The following is a 17,391-nucleotide window of genomic DNA, read 5'->3' on the forward strand; positions in this document are numbered from 1 at the left end:
AGTCATGTCTCTGCTTTTGAATATGCTATCTAGGTTGGTCATAACTTTCCTTCCAAGGAGTAAGCGGCTTTTAATTTCATGGCTGCAATTACCATCTGCAGTGATTTTGGAGCCCCCCAAAAATAAAGTCACTGTTTCCACTGTTTCCCCATCTATTTGCCATGAAGTGATGGGACCAGATGCCATGATCTTCGTTTTCTGAATGTTGAGCTTTAAGCCAACTTTTTCACTCTCTGCAATAATACCTTTCTCGTAAGGGTAGTATAAGAAGCAAATGTGATAACAGAATAGAGCATCTTGTAGACTTTTTGCTAAACATAGCTTTTCAATGCATACTGAAATCCCACCAAATGATAGTAAAGCAGTACAGCAAGACACACGCACCTAAGGACAAGCAGAATGGGGAGGAGACAACAGTGAACAAGAAATGTTACCAGAGTTTGGAGGAAAATAAGTGGATGTAGGAGGGCAGATGTGTATGTGGTACCCGCAGTCCATGCTAGGATACCCCTATTGGTTATTTATAGGCAGTGTCCTTGCAGTGCTCATGCCCTCCCAGTGGTTAAGTGTTTTGATGGTCACTGCTGGATGGAGGAAGTTCATTTGTAGAGCATGTTTGTCATTCTTTAGATTGTATATTTTGGGGGGAGCTTTGATAGGGGTAATGAAGATTATGTGGGTGACTAAAGCTTCCTTATTCTACCCTTTCGGCACTGGCACTGGTAGATTCCAATTGGATGAGTCCAGTGAAATATATGTGTTTTATTATTTTTTCCAGCTTTATTGAAATATAATTGACATTTATCATTGTGTAAGTTTCAGGTGTACAGGTGTTGACTGGAAACACTTATTGCAAAGCGATTGCCACCATAGCATTAGTTAATACTTGCATCCTGTCACATACTTACCATTTCTTTTATGTGATGTCATTTTCTTTTTTGTTTTGTGGTGAGAACATTTACGATCTACTTTTCTTATCAACTACCACGTATATACTACATTATTATTAACTATAATCACCAAGCTGTACCTTACATCCCCAGAACTTATTCATCCTGTAACCGGTAGGTTGCATTAATAGTATTTGACCAACACCTCCTTTTCCCTCACCACTCAGCTCCTGGTGATCACCATTCTAGTCTGTTTCTGTGAGTGCAGCTTTTTTAGATTTGACATACAAGTGATACAATATAGTATTTGTCTTTCTTTGTCTGACCTATTTCACTGTTAAAAAAAATGTGTTTTAGAGTGTTTTCAGATGCACATGCTATAAATGTATTTTGGGAACATTATCACTTCTACATCACTGTGTAGTAAAGGGCTTGGATGTTTCCCTATTTCACTGAAGATGCAGATGTGAAACCAAAAGAAGAAATAGGTCTCTGAGCCCATCCATTTAGAAAACTTAATGAGCCTGGACTACAATAAGGTATCATTCATTGTCGTCCCACTTCTCTGTTTTAGTACTGGCTTCCTAATACTTGAAATTAAATGAATAATCTCTTGCTCTCTCTCACTCTTTGCTTTTTTATTTACTTTTTCTCCTTAGTCTCATTTGTTTCAGCTGTCCTGGCAATACCTTTAATGTCTCACAGAAAATCAGCCCACACCAAAAAAGATGGTGAATTTAAGATTTTAAAAATAGTGCTTGGAAATTTTCTTGTAATTTTGCCCTATTTTTTTTTAACATCGAAATTTACTTGGTAGATGCCAAGGGCTCAAGTTCTTTTTCCAAAATGTCTCCAATAAGCCCATATTTCTTCACCTCTAGCCCAGATATGGCCCTGCCCATCTCTCCAAAGCTTTACTAAGGAGCTTTGTCTGCTTCTTCGTTTACATACTTCCATCTCCTCCCCTGAAATATTTGAGCTCCTGAAATCACTGGTTGCATGCACTTATCTTAAGATAAAATCTAGCTTTTTTTTTTTTTTTTTTTTTGGCCTTGTAGCTTAATTCCCTGGGCCTTTGGCAGTGAAAATGCAGTCTTAACCACTGGACCACCAGAGAATTCCCAAATCTAGCATGCTTAATGCAACCTACTAAACCCTACATAGTCTGACCCCTACCATCCCATCAGCTTCGATTCCTACTACCATTTCCTTCAGACGTTATTTGCTCCAGCCACAAAGCTTTCACGCAACTCCTCAAATACATCAAATATTTTCCTCCTCGGGGCCTTTGCATGTGTTGTTCCTTCTACTTACTATACTCTTTTCTCTGCTGTTTTCTCTCTCCTGTAACTCTACTTACATTTCACTGGCTTTGTTATAGATTAACTAAAAATTAAAAGCCAATCAATAACATTTAAGAAATGATTATGTATATGAAGTCATTATAAATGCAAGTAGTAAGATTGGCCTATTTAAAAAAATTCCACTCTTAGGTATTTACCCAAGAGAAATAAAAACATATGTCCACAAATGACCTATATTTAAATATTTATAGGGCTCTAGTCATAATAGCACCAAGCTAGAAATAAACCAAATTCCATCGACAGAAGGATGGATAAACAGATTGAGCTGTATATGTATAATGCCCTACCACATACGCTCAGCCACTCAGTCATGTCCAGTTCTTGGCAACCCCAGGGACTGTGGCCAACCAGTCTCCTCCGTCCATGAGATTTCTCAGGCGAGAATACTGGGGTGGGTTGCCATTTCCTTCCCCAGGGGATCTTCCCAACCTAGGGACTCAACACATGTTTCCTGTATTGCAGGCAGATTCTTTACCACTGTGTCACCTGGGAAGCCCCATAATTCACCACTACTCAACAATAAAAAATAATAAGCCACCAATACATGCAGCAGCTTGAACCTCCAAAACATTATATTAAACAAAAGAAGCCAGACATAGAAGAGAGTATATTGCATGATTCCATTTATGTAAAGTCCAAGGACAGGCAAATAAATACTATAGCACCAGAAATCAGAACAACCGTTGTCTTTGGGGTTGTGTGATGGCAGGGGGAAGGGCATTGGCTTGAAAGGGCACAAAGGAACTTCTGCATGTTGGAAATGGTCTGAATCTTGCTTTGAGTAATGGGGTTACATAAGTATATACTGGATTTCCCAGGTGGTACTAGTGGTAAAGAACCCACCTGCCCTTGCAGGAGACATAAGAGACGTGGGTTCAACCCCTGGGTCAGGAAGATCCCCTGGAGGAGGGCATGGCAACCCACTCCAGTATTCTTGCCTGGAGAATCTCATGGACAGAGGAGCCTGGTGGGCTATGATCCATGGAGTCGTAAAGAGTCAGACACGACTGAAGTGACTTAGCATGCACACACAGGTGTATACATTTGTCAAAACATTAAACTATATACTGAAGATGTTCACATTGTGTTGTGTATGAAATACACCTTAATTAAAGAACAATGCAGTCTTATGTTTTTGTAATTTGGCTGCTCAAAGAGATTTTTCCATAATCAACTCCAATGCATCATTTTATTTCCTTTCTAGCTTCCATCACTTCTTTTGAATCATACTCAAATCTCATGTATGTTAATAATGTGAGAGGTTACCAGGCCTCTCTCTGGATCTATAGACTTATTTTATTAGTACATGTGGTATTGTGATAACAGACATCTCATTCCCTCACCCATAGGGGTAAGAAGTAGCTGCAGTGTACACTAGAAGGCACAGCGGTAATAGTGACACCTTGGCAGTGAAGGAGAAAAAAAATAAAAGAATGACCTAAGAATCCAAAAGAGTGTGAGCCTAGAATGATTGAAACAAAATCAGACAATGTTATACATTTCCATAGTCACAGGGCATCATGTTTTGTAATAGGGTTCATCCAGAAATATTAAATCATATGCAGTATATTCAAAGCTATGGTTTTTCCAGTAGTCAGGTATGGATGTGAGAGTTGGATTATAAAGAAAGTTGAGTGCCAAAGAATTGATGCTTTTGAACTGTGGTGTTGGAGAAGACTCTTGAGAGTCCCTTGGACTGCAAGGAGATCCAACCAGTCCATCCTAAAGGAGATCAGTCCTGGGTGTTCATTGGAAGGTCTGATGTTGAAGCTGAAACTCCAATACTTTGGCCACCTAATGCGAAGAACTGACTCATTTGAAAAGACTCTGATGCCAGGAAAGATTGAAGGCAGGAGGAGAAGGGGACAACAGAGAATGAGATGGTTGGATGGTATCACCGACTCAATGGACATGAGTCTGAGTAAATTCCAGGAGTTGGTGATGCACAGGGAGGCCGAGCGTGCTGCAGTCCAAGGGGTCGCAAACAGTCGGAGATGACTGAGCGACTGAACTGAACTGAACTGATCTATTTTAAAAGCAAAGAAGGGTAAATACATGAACATTTCATAGAGAACAATTTAAATCATATTTCTGTTTTGGTGCATGAAGGAATAAATCTTCAAATAGCCAGATTAATCCAGTCTGGGATGAAAGCCAGTCCCTGGTAGAACCAGGACTGGTGACAAAGGAGCTGCCTTTGGGTAGATGGCTATTATTACACAACCAGGCAGAGTCCCAGGCAACTGAAAGGGGTCATGTAATCCCAATAAGCTCTGATTTAACACCTCTATCACCAACATGGAGCTTTCTTACCCTATAAGCATGCTGAGTAATGCTGTAAACATGCACTTTCTGTGGGCCATCTGGTTATGAAAACCCCATAGGGTAAGACTCATGAGAAGGTCTTGCTAGTTTTTCTGAAAGTAAATAATTCTAAATGGGCTCCTGGAGAGTTTTCTGGGTAATTCATACTCTACAGAGATTTGATTGCAGAAAATTTCCAGTAAACTTAAAACTCAACTTCCTATAACACTTAGAAAGTGTACAAAAAGAATTGGCTTTTGTTCGATTGAGAAAGACCCTGGATGAGTAGAACTTTGAAATTTTGAAAGAAAAAGGTAGATAAATAAGACGGAAATTTCTGACTGTCAGTGACTAAAGAAAACCTTGCTGAATTTGGAAAGTATAATAAAAGAGGGATCTTGCCTAGTTTGAGGTGTATCCTTGGGCTTCCCTGGTGGTTCAGCAGTAAAGAATTTGCCTGGCAATTCAGGAGATGTGGGTTCAATCCCTGGTTCAGGAAGATCCCTGGAGAAGAACTATTCTTGGGTGGGAAATCCCATGGACTGAGGAGCCTGGCGTGTTGCAGTCCATGGGGTCACAAAGAGTCGGATACAACTGAGTGACTGAACTGAACTGAGCAACTAAACAACAACATCTTGAGTTCAGATTCACACTTGGATAGAATGCCGTGTGTTCTCAGGGATGAAGGGCCAACAGAAGAATGAGAGCGGGGAGGCAGATGCTGTTGGAAGGAGGGAGCTTGGAATGTCCTAGTGGTCAAGAGAAATGCATGTGTGGGTGTGTGGGAGGGTATCAGGGGAAATGAACACTGCCAAGTTGATTTGTATTTTAACTACCAAAGCATTCCTAGGACATTCTTCCAAGATGCTGGGATTAGAGAGATGGCAAGTTTCAACAGTATGTTTATCCATTACAAGTACAAGAACTAAGAAAAAAATTCTGGCAGATGTATCTTTAATTCTAAAAAGACAATGGTGACATTAAGGAAACTTTGAAACAAAGTGACTTCTCATAATTCCTTTACTCTTCAACAGCTAATATTCTATTTTTCTATGTTTTCTTCTGGACTAAAACTAAAACTTTCTTTAGCAGTACTTTTGAGTAAGTTTCCTCTTGGCATGATCTCTATTGAAGCAGCTTCTAAATCCTAATGAGCTGGGAACAATTCTCCAGTCCTGTATCATTCTGCCTTAAACTGGACACTTGAACTGCAGAGAGGAATTATCTGCAATTATCATTTCACGACTGTTTTCAAGATCCCCACTTTCAACATCCGCTGTATGTGGTCTGCAGAAGTAAAGCAGGTCAAACACTGTGGGCAAGAAAGTGATGCTGCTGTTCTTCAGAATGAGCTTCCCTGGTAGCTCAGTTGCAGGATACCCCAGTTTTATTCCTGGGCTGGGAAGATCTGCTGGAGAGAGGGTGGGCTACCCACTCCAGTATTCTTGGGCTTTCCTTGTGGCTCAGCTGGTAAAGAATCTGCCTGTAGTGTGGGAGACCTGGGTTCAATCCCTGGGTTGGGAAGATCCCCTGGAGAAGAGAACAGCTACCCACTCCAGTATTCTGGCCTGGAAAATTCCATGGACTGTATAGTCCGTGGGGTCACAAAGAGTCTGACATGACTTTCACTTTCACTTCACTTTCCAGAATGGGCTTAGGGATCATCCTTCCTAACTCCCTGTTATTAGTAAGAAAAATGAGGCCCAGAAAGTCATAGAACTAATAAATTCTGTTGTTGAGATTTGACCCAAGGTGTTAAAAATTTTTAATTTTAAATCATTTTAGATTTTTAGAAAAAAGTTCAAATCTACCTTCCTCTGCTACTACTGCTAAGTTGCTTTGGTCATGTCTGACTCTGTGTGACCCCACAGACGGCAGCCCACCAGGCTGTGCTGTCCCTGGGATTCTCCAAGCAAGAACACTGGAGTGGGTTGCCATTTCCTTCTCCAATGCATGAAAGTGAAAAGTGAAAGTGAAGTTGCTCAGTCGTGTCCAACTCTCAGCAACCCCATGGACTGCAGCCTACCAGGCTCCTCCATCCATGGGATTTTCCAGGCAATAGTACTGGAGGGGGGTGCCATTACCTTCCTCTAGACCCTCTTAATGTTAACAGACAACCATAGTTCAATGATCAAAATCAGAAAACATTGTTACAGTACTATTAATTAAACTACAGACCTTCGAATTTCATCATTTCCCCCCCTAGCATCTCTTTGTCATTCTGGGATCCAATTCAGAATCTCACATTGCACTGAATTATTATACCTCCTTAGTTTCTTCCAGTGAGGGAGAACTCCTCAATCTTTGTCTTCCATGACCTTGACACTGTTGAAGAGTACTGGCCAGATATTTTGTAGAATGTCATTCATTTGGGGTTTGTCTAATGTTTCCTCACCATTAGACTGAGTTTATGCATGAGGCAAAGTGTCCTTCTCAGTACATTATATTAGAAAATACATAACATTGGTATGTCCTGTTACTGGTGATATTATCCTTGATCACTTGGTTAAGATGGTATCTGTCAGGTTTCGTTACTCTTATTATTTTCCCCTTTGTAATTGATGAATATCTTACTGGAGTTACATTGAGATGATGCTAATATCCTAATTTTCCTCAAACTTTCACCTATAGATTTTAGTATTTATCAGTTGGAGAAGGAAATGGCAACCCACTCCAGTATTCTTGCCTAGAGAATCCTGTGGACAGAAGAGCCTGGAGGGCTGCTGTCCATGGGGTCACACAGAGTCTGACACGACTGAAGCGACTTAGCATGCATACATGCACTGGAGAAGGCAATGGCAACCCACTCCAGTGTTCTTGCCTGGAGAATCCCAGGGACGGGGGAGCCTGGTGGGCTGCCATCTCGGGGGTCACACAGAGTCGGACACGACTGAAGCGACTTAGCAGCAGCAGCAGCAGCAGTGGATGTTACCTGCAACAATTATTACTATAATGTTTACCTAATAGTGATTTTGTTATAGATAGATGGAAATAGAGATATCTTTGTACTAAGAGCCGGATGGATATTTATTTTATTCTGTGGATCATAACCCAATGTTATCATTATTTACTTTGTTGCTCAAATTGTTCCAACTTTGGCCACTGGGGACTCCTTTGAAGTCGCTCAGTCGTGTCCAACTCTTTGCGACCCCATGGACACCAGGCTCCTCCGCCCATGGGATTTGCTAGGCAAGAGTACAGGAGTGGGTTGCCATTTCCTTCTTTTAGGTTGGCTCATATATCCTTTTGTCATACCTCATCATTGTGGGGTTATGTTGCTTGTGGGACTATGTTGCTGATTTGAGTACTTCATTATTTTCTTCATTTCTTTTTTCAAAGACTATGTTTTTTAAATTTTAATTTCTTTATTTGGCTGTGCCGGGTCTCAGTTGCAGCATGTGGGACCTAGTTCCCTTAACAGGGATTGAATCCAGCCCCCTGCATTGAGAGAACAGTCTTAGTTACTGGACCACCAGGGAAGTTCGAGTACTTCTTTATTTTCTGACACACGATTTTCCAGGCTCAATTACATTCCGCCTACCCCAGCCCTAGAATCAACTGCTTCTCTGAAGAACCCTCTGAGCCAAGACTTTTTGTCATAAGCATCTTATGCTCCTTCCATCAGCTCATGTTATGTCTTAAACACATTTGACTTGACCGTTTAGTACACTTTTCTCAGAAACACACTATACAGGTAGGTGGAGTTTGTACTTGTCATTCAGCATCGGCTTGTGGTTACTCCTGATACTCTGTCCACGTTAATTGTCCCACGGGGATGATCTGGGCATGAGGTAGCAAGAGGGTGGGAAGACAGAGATGTGGACTGGAGGGCAGAAAAGAGGACGGTGTGGATATCGATGAAGAAATGGAGGGGGAGGCCTGGAGACCCTGGACGAGACTCAGATAAGCATATCTGAGTTCTTTCTGCTACACGACTAGGCAAATCCGAAAATCTACAAACATTTCAAAAGGAAGTCAGAATTTTTGAAGTTTTAAGGTTTTTTTTTTTTTTTTTTCAGTCCAAGGTTTTTGTTTGTTTAAATTGAAGTATAGTTGATGTGCTTTCCTCAGTGATTTTCAATGTGTTCTTGACTCCGTGGCTATAATTAACAAACTTGATCATGCCATTCTATTGGTTTGGTTTTTCTTGGGGTGGCAAGTGGAGTGAGTGCCATGCTGAGCGGCATGAAGGATCTTCCCTGACCAGGGATCGAACCTGTGCCCCTGTAGTAGACACATGGAATCCCAACCGCTGGACCACCAGCGAAGTCCTTAATTTTTCTGGCACTTGACCCACTCTGCCTGTAGGGAAGTTGCTCTTTGTGAGTCTGGCTTCTCTTCCTTCTCTCCCTTTCTCTCTCTTGCCTCCAGCAGCTGTTCAAACTGATTTATGGGGTCGCAGCAAGTTGGTTTCTGGCTAAGTCTCACACAGTCATTGAGGAAATGTTATTACACTCCCTGTGTTAGGGGATGGATAAAGTTATACATAGAGATGTTAATTGAAAACAGAGCTACGTTCATAGTGGAAATTAAAAGGAAAACTGGAAACAGAAATGAAACTTCTGGTTTCCTAATCTTTTTCATAAATAATGCAACTTAAAAACAACTTAGAAAACATCAAATAGATGAATATGTATCATAATGTCAATATATGCAATAAAGCCCATGTGCCATTCCAAGATTCAAGAACACTTAAGGGTAACAAATACAGTAGTTCTGGGGTTTTAGTGAGGGATTGTTTTGCTGTTATAGGAATATTCCTTCTATATCTTTTTAACTGTCTTCAAATGACACTGCATTTTTTTCTACATACTTGCCCCTGTGTGTGTGGGAGAGAGAGAGAAAGAAATTCAAAGAGAGAGAGGAGAAAGAGAGAGAACAGTGAAAGAGATATGACACACTAGTTTCTTACAGGAAATTTAATACATGTCAGCACAAATCCGACACAGACTCATTTGGCAGAAAGAACAAATTCACACGCCAGAGTAAACAAAGCATGGAGTAAGATCTCAAGAATAGGGGAAGGGTGGGGAGGCTGTCTACAATTTAAGATATGAAAGAGGTGCTTTCTTAAAATCATTTTCAATTTCTCAGAGTCATGTTGAATTTTTATCCTGGCACCCTCAGCACTTGTCTTAAAGGATTTAGGAAGTTTCTTCCTCCCCTCTGATCCCCACAATCATTTAGCCACTATGTCCTGCATAACCTGTCTTCTCCTCATCATCGCCTTTCTGTCCCCATGAGTACTCAGTTGGTTCAGCATTCACCAAGTTTTCTTTCCATCTTTGACTGTCTCTGAATTATTCATCCCTTAAAATTCATTCTAGGCGTGTCTTCCTACTCGGTCAGAGCTAGCCATTTCTTTCTTGATGCCACCACTGAATCTTGTGTTAACTGATTCTATCATTCTCTCTCAAATGTACTGTAATTGATGGTTTGTGTACTCACCTCCCCTACTTGACTTAGGCTGTGAGGTTCTTGAAGACTGGGATTGTGTCTACTATCCCAATGGGGTTTATTTCTCTATCCCCAGTGTCTATCAGGCTGGGCACACTTGGTGCTTGATATTTGGTCAGTGAATGAAAAAATAAATGCCCAGGTGATAAATGAAGGAGTCTGCTCAGTTCATTAATGAACTGTTCAGTTCAGTTTAGTTCAGTTCAGTTGCTCAGTCGTGTCCAACTCTTTGCGACCCCATGAATCGCAGCACGCCGGGCCTCCCTGTCCATCACCAACTCCCGGAGTTCACTCAGACTCACGTCCATCGAGTCAGTGATGCCGCCATCCAGCCATCTCATCCTCTGTTGTGCCCTTCTCCTCCTGCCCCCAATCCCTCCCAGCATCAGGGTCTTTTCCAGTGAGTCAACTCTTCGCATGAGGTGGCCAAATTATTGGAGTTTCAGCTTCAGCATCATTCCCTCCAAAGAAATCCCAGGGCTGATCTCCTTTAGAATGGACTGGTTGGATCTCCTTGCAGTCCAAGGGACTCTCAAGGGTCTTCTCTAACACCGCAGTTCAAAAGCATCAATTCTTCGGCGCTCAGCTTTCTTCACAGTCCAACTCTCACATCCATACGTGACCACTGGAAAAACCATAGCCTTGACTAGATGGACCTTTGTTGGCAAAGTAATGTCTCTGCTTTTGAATATGCTATCTAGTTTGGTCATAACTTTTCTTCCAGGGAGTAAGCGTCTTTTAATTTCATGTCTGCAGTCACCATCTGCAGTGATTTTGGAGCCCAGAAAAATAAAGTCAGCCACTGTTTCCCTATCTATTTCCCATGAAGTGATGGGACCGGATGCCGTGATCTTAGTCTTCTGAATGTTGAGCTTTAAGCCAACTTTTTCACTCTCCTCTTTCACTTTCTTCAAGAGGCTTTTTAGTTCCTCTTCACTTTCTGCCATAAGGGTGGTGTCATCTGCATATCTGAGGTTATTGATATTTCTCCTGGAAATCTTGATTCCAGCTTGCGCTTCTTCCAGCCCAGCGTTTCTCATGATGTACTCTGCATAGAAGTTAAATAAGCAGGGTGACAATATACAGCCTTGACGTACTCCTTTTCCTATTTGGAACCAGTCTGTTGTTCCACGTCCAGTTCTAACTGTTGCTTCCTGATCTGTTACTAACTAGTAAACTCCTCATTGTCAACCCCAAGCAGATGTTTCTCCCTGAAGCGGACAATTCATGACAAACCATGTGATAGATTATATCCTTTAAAATGATATCTACAAGTGATAGTTTCTCCTCTACAAATAATTATCTCCTCAGAATATTGAGTTATTTTTACTTTTTGAAGGCATATGTAATTATTATGCCTGGTGGTTCCATCTGGGCTTCCCTGGCGGCTCAGATGGTAAAGAATCTGCCTGCAATGCGGGAGACCTGGGTTTGCTTCCTGGGTTGGGAAGATCCCCTGAAGGAGGGCATGGCAACCCACTCCAGTATTTTCGCCTGGAGAGGCCCATGAGCCAAGCAGCCTGGCTGGCTACATGCAGTCCATAGGGTAGCCAAGAGTCGCACAGGACTGAGCGACTAAGCACAGCACAGCCATTGCTCCATCTAGTGAAGCCAACTGGTAATACAGTAATTAAGATAACTGCGTGAAGATGCTGCTGCTGCTGCTAAGTCGCTTCAGTCGTGTCCGACTCTGTGCGACCCCCTAGACGGCAGCCCACGAGGCTCCCCCGTCCCTGGGATTCTCCAGACAAGAACACTGGAGTGGGTTGCCATTTCCTTCTCCAATGCATGAAAGTCTAAAGTGAAAGTGAAGTCGCTCAGTTGTGTCCGACTCAGCGACTCCATGGACTGCGGCCCACCAGGCTCCTCCATCCATGGGATTTTCCAGGCAAGAGTGCCATTGAGAAACAGTGAAAAAATCATTTGTAGAAAATGACCCTTCCCTTTCTAGGTTCAAAAACCTTCATTTGTGTCTACTTTGTACTTTCTAGAAGTCAACAGTCTTTTTCTTGCCAAAATAACCTATTTCTAAATATATGGGCAGTGTCATGTCACTGGAAAACAGTATGAACATATGGAAAACTTTTACAATTAGCTTATATTTTACTGCCTTTAAATCGAAGAGTCACTGATATTTATTAACACAAAGTACTATTTAGATATTTTATGGAATAACATTTTTGTAAACAATGCAAAAAATCCCAGCAATTTAATTTTTTAAGTCTTTTTTTTAATGTGGACCATTTTTAAAGTCTTTATTACCATCTTTCTAAATTCCATATGTATGTGTTAGTATACTGTATTGGTGTTTTTCTTTCTGGCTTACTTCACTCTGTATAATCGGCTCCAGTTTCATCCACCTCATTAGAACTGATTCAAATGTATTCTTTTTAATGGCTGAGTAATACTCCACTGTGTATATGTACCACAGCTTTCTTATCCATTTGTCTGCTGATGGACATCTAGGTTGCTTCCATGTCCTGGCTATTATAAACAGATGTATAGAACAGACTTTGGGACTCTGAGGGAGAGGGAAAGGGTGGGATGATTTGGGAGAATGGCATTGAAACATGTATACTATCATGTAAGAAACGAATTGCCAGTCTAGGTTCGATATAGGATACAGGATGCTTGGGGCTGGTGCACTGGGATGACCCAGAGAGATGCTATGGGGAGGGTGGTGGGAGAGGGGTTCAGGATTGGGAACTCATGTACACCCATGGCGGATTCATGGCAATGTATGGCAAAACCAATACAGTATTGTAAAGTAAAAAAAATAAAAAATAAAGAGCAAAAAGATTTTAAAAAGTATAATAATTTTAAAATTAAAAAAATAATAAAAGAAAAGAAAAATAGAAAAAAAATAAAGTCTTTATTGAATTTGTTATAATATCGTTTCTGTTTTATGTTTTGGTTTTTTGGCCACAAGGCATGTGGGATCTTAGCTCCCTGACCAGGGATTAAACCCACGCCCCCTGCACTGGAAGGCAAAGTCTTAACCACGGAACACCAGGGAAGCCCCCAATTTAATTAATATTTATCAAGTGGTTTTTAGTGGTCGAAATGTGCTTCAGGATAAATATTGTCGCATCATGATACCCATTATTGTAAAACTTAAAAATATTATAGCAAAATGGTGTATTGTTTAAATATCTGTCTACTTAGACTATAAAGCAGAGCAAGGGAGTCATGAACACAAAGTACTTCAGAAGAGTGACTTGCCTCGTGGTCCAGTGGTGAGGACTCCATGCTCCCACTGCAGCGGGGCTCAGGTTCCATCCTTGGTCAGGGAACTAAGGTCCTTCATGGTACACAGCATTGCCAAAAAATTAGAAACAAACTACCAGAAAACAAACCTTCAGAAGAGGGGTCGCCTCTGTGGAGACACAAGAGGAATGGATCAGAGTAAAACCTCCAGTGGCTTCCGCAGGATTGGAAATGTTTTCGTTCTGTGTGAGGTCATGGGCACGTGGATTTTTATTTTATTGTTATGCTTCAAAACCAATGTACATATTTTTTGAAGTAATTCCACTTTTGAGAAATATTCTTATAGAAATGAAAGACCAATATATAAGGATATGCATAAAAAAGAAAGAAAGAAAAATTAAACAAAAGAAATAAATAGTTACGATGTAAGCTCCATGTATATTCTGCTTTGGGACTCAGCTAAGTGTGATACATATTGGGTTTTCATAAATGCAAAATTTGATGATAAATATTATGAGCATTACCATATGCTATGCTTCAATAAAAGCTATGTTTTAAAACAAAAAAAAAACACTTTAAGTGATATTTTAACAAACATTGTTTGGTGTAAATAGATACATAAGCATACTTATAATAAGGCATATTACGCTAATAAAATAACACTGAATATGACAAAGTGGAGAAAGTCTAGTAGCATAAAAAAAGAAGCAAATACAATTCTTTCATATAAGGCTTTAAGAATGTTAAGAACACAATGTTCCATAGGATTTTCTTCAGTCCAAAATTTTAGTATGTTTTGGTAGGTGTTCCATCAACAATATTTTATTTTTTTAATTTATTTTTAAAAGTTTTTAAGGTTTTTATATATTTTTATTTATCATTATTGATGTGTAGTTGATTTGCAATACTATATGAGTTTCAAGTGTACAACATAGTGGTTCAATTTTAAAGTTACATATTCCATTTATAGTTATTACAAAATATTGGCTATATTCCCTGTGAAAAGTGAAGTGAAAGTGTTAGTCACTCAGTTGTGTCTGATTCTTTGCGACCCCATGGACTATAGCCTGGCAGGCTCCTCTGCCCATGGGATTCTCCAGGCAAGAATATTGGAGTAGGTAGCCATTCCCTTCTCCGGGAGATCTTCCCAATCCAGGGATCAAACCCTGGTCTCCTGCATTGCAGGCAAATTCTTTACCATCTGAGCCACCAGGGAAGCCTAAAAAAGTGACCTAAACATGTCACAAAAGAAGATATACAGTGGCAAATTTTCTTAATAAACTCTCTTTTCTACTCCTAAAGATCTCTTCAGGAGGAAAAGAGCCCCACCTTAGCAGAGGATGGTTTCGATCCATCGACCTCTGGGTTATGGGCCCAGCACGCTTCCGCTGCGCCACTCTGCTGGTGTGCTGCACCATACATCCTTGCAATGTATTCATTCTGTACATAGTAATTTGTAGCTCTTAATTTTCTAACCCCATTAAACCTCACATCCCCCTCCCCCTGCCCAGCACTTCTCTCTAAATCCTGCTAATAATCACTATGTGATTACTAGTGGCTCAGATGGTACAGAATCTGCCTGCTCATGCAGGAGACCTGGGTTTGCAATGCAGGAGACCCGGGGTTGATCCCACGGTCAGGAAGATCCCCTGGAGAAGGGAAAGGCTACCCTCTCCAGCATTCTTGCCCGGAGAATCCTATGGATGGAAGAGCCTGGCCGGCTACAGTCCATGGGGGTCGCAAGGAGTTGAACACTACTAAGCAACTAACACTTTCATTTATTTAAGTCCCTACGTCATTCTCTATACCTGTGAGTCTGTTTCTTTTGTGTTACCTTCACTAGTTTGTTTTATGTTTTGGATTCTGCATATAAGTAATGTCATACCGTATTTGTCTTGCTCTGACTCGTTTCACTAAGCACATCCTCCAAGTCCATCTATCTTGTTGCAAATGGCAAAATTCCATTTTTTTTCTTTTATGGCTGAGTAGTATTCAATCTTATATATATACATACACGACATCTTCTTTATCCATTCATCTGTCAGTGGACACTTAGGTTGCTTCCATGACTGTTGTAAATAATGCTGCTGTGAACACTGGGATGAATTATTTTTAAATTAGGGTTTTTTTCTTCTTTGAATATATACCCAGGAGTGGAATTTCTGGATCATATGATAGTTCTATTTCTGAAGGTGGAGTAAAATCAAATCCCAGCATGAGAGTAAAGCTAGTTACAAAACATTGGAGAAGGTTATAAATTTATTAATACTTTTAAACCCACTGTCAGCAGAGAGAGACTGATTTGTTTGTTGGTTCACTTTGCCACCATATCCTGGTGGCACCTGGCTGGTGCTGGGTAAGTAAAACGTCAGACTCCCAAGGTGGCCAAACAGGAGAAAAAGATGGACCGGGCCAAAAGGCGTATGCAATACAACGGGAGCTTTGTCAATATTGTGCCCACCTTTGGCAAGAAGAAAGGCCCCAGTGTCAACTCCCAAATCCTTTGTAATCCTGGCTTTCTCTAATAAAGCCACTTAGCCTAATCAAAAAATAACAAAACACACCATTAGAAAAGTGTGCACTGAGGAAAAGCCATGCACTCTGAGAACCAGAAAGAAGGTGTCTGCAAGCCAAGGAGAGAGGTGTTGGGAGAAACCACCCTTGCTGACACTTTGACCTAGGACTTCCAGTCTCCAGAAAATATACTGAAGAAATTAATATATATAGCCAATTTGGGTGCCTGGATCTACGTGTGATCAATGTGTAGATGTTGGATTCAGCCGCCCACTTTGTCAGGTTCAAATCCTGTTAACTCGCTTAACCAACAGAACTCTGTATTCCCGGGAATATGTCAAAGTCCTCTCTTGACATCTCATTTCACATCTTTTTTTTTTTTTTTTTTGTAAGCATTATGTTTAGCCTATTGTTTGCCTCAGTTCCTATCTACCACTTCAGGCAACCACAATATTAAACCACAGAACTCTAGATTTGAGGTTTTAGAACACTTCCAGGACATTTCTTGTTTCTCTTCTGATTTGCCACTTGAGTACGTATAAGTAGAGCTTCCCTGATAGCTCAATTGGTAAAGAATTCACCTGCAATGCAGGAGATCCTGGTTCGATTCCTGGGTCGGGAAGAACTGCTGGAGAAGGGATAGGCTACCCACTCCAGTATTCTTGGGCTTTCCTTGTGGGTCAGCTAGTAAAGAATCTGCCCACAATGTGGGAGACCTGGGTTGGGAAGATCCCCTGGAGAAGGGAAAGGCTACCTACTCCAGTACTCTGGCCTAGAGAATTCTGACACAACTGAGTGACTTTCAAGTATAAGCAAGTGTGACTATGTCTGTGTGATTATTTAGTACTTCCTTTACTTTCTTATGAATTTAGTAACGTATTTAAAAGTACTTTCGGAAGTAGTATCAGTGAAAATGGCAAAGTAGGAAATATAGCCAATATTTTAGAGTAGCTATAAATGGAGTATAACCTTTAAAAATTCAGTCGCTATGTTGCACATCCGAAACTCAAAATGTTGTAAATCAACTAAATGTCAATAAAAATAAAGATATATAAAGCCTTAAAAAAACTGTTATGTAAAGAATTTGCTTCCAGTAGAAGTGGCTGATAGTGATATATGAAGGTTAAGAACACTATGGTGTCTAGGTAGAACAATGTTATTTCTTGTTCAGAAGTCCTAGACAAACTTCCACCCTCACCCTCAGGTTTCCTCATAGGTGAAATAAGAATATTGCAGGGATTAGTAAAAGAGAGAAAGAGACTCTGGAATCTGGAATCTTCTATTATGGGTTTTGTGCCTCGAAGGGCTTCTTTGTTCATAGGCTATTGATTAATTCTGGGGAGTGGTTTCCAGGGATCTCTCTGAATCTTGATGGGAGGTACACTGTGAATTTTGCCAATATCAGTGGAGATTTTGTCTGTAAGGAGGGTGAGAGCTGATTCAATCGGGACAAATAATCAGTGTTCCCAGGATCAGCTCTAGACAGAGCAAAAAAAAGATGTCACAGCATCACTTAACTCATCTGATTGGCTGCTTTGATAAGTACTGTCAAATTATAGAATCATCTCCCCGCCCCCTCCTTTTGAGGGAAGGAAATTCTGGCATGATACTTCTTTAAGAAGTCTCAGGCTCATACATGGATAGCAGTGGGAGAA

General features: G+C 40.7%; 1 protein-coding gene and 1 non-coding gene across 2 annotated transcripts in view; one reads left to right on the forward strand and one right to left on the reverse strand.

The window, feature by feature from the left end:
* LOC120882899 (phosphatidylinositol 3,4,5-trisphosphate 3-phosphatase TPTE2-like) overlaps positions 1-17,391 on the forward strand; it is a 91,735-nt gene that overhangs the window by 10,594 nt on the left and 63,750 nt on the right. The gene's annotated exons all lie outside the window — the stretch shown is intronic.
* Positions 14,554-14,625, reverse strand: TRNAM-CAU. The gene has a single exon. It is a non-coding gene; the product is annotated as a tRNA-Met (tRNA).

This window comes from Oryx dammah, unplaced genomic scaffold (assembly GCF_014754425.2).
Source record: "Oryx dammah isolate SB20612 unplaced genomic scaffold, SCBI_Odam_1.1 HiC_scaffold_24, whole genome shotgun sequence".
NCBI lineage: Eukaryota > Metazoa > Chordata > Mammalia > Artiodactyla > Bovidae > Oryx > Oryx dammah.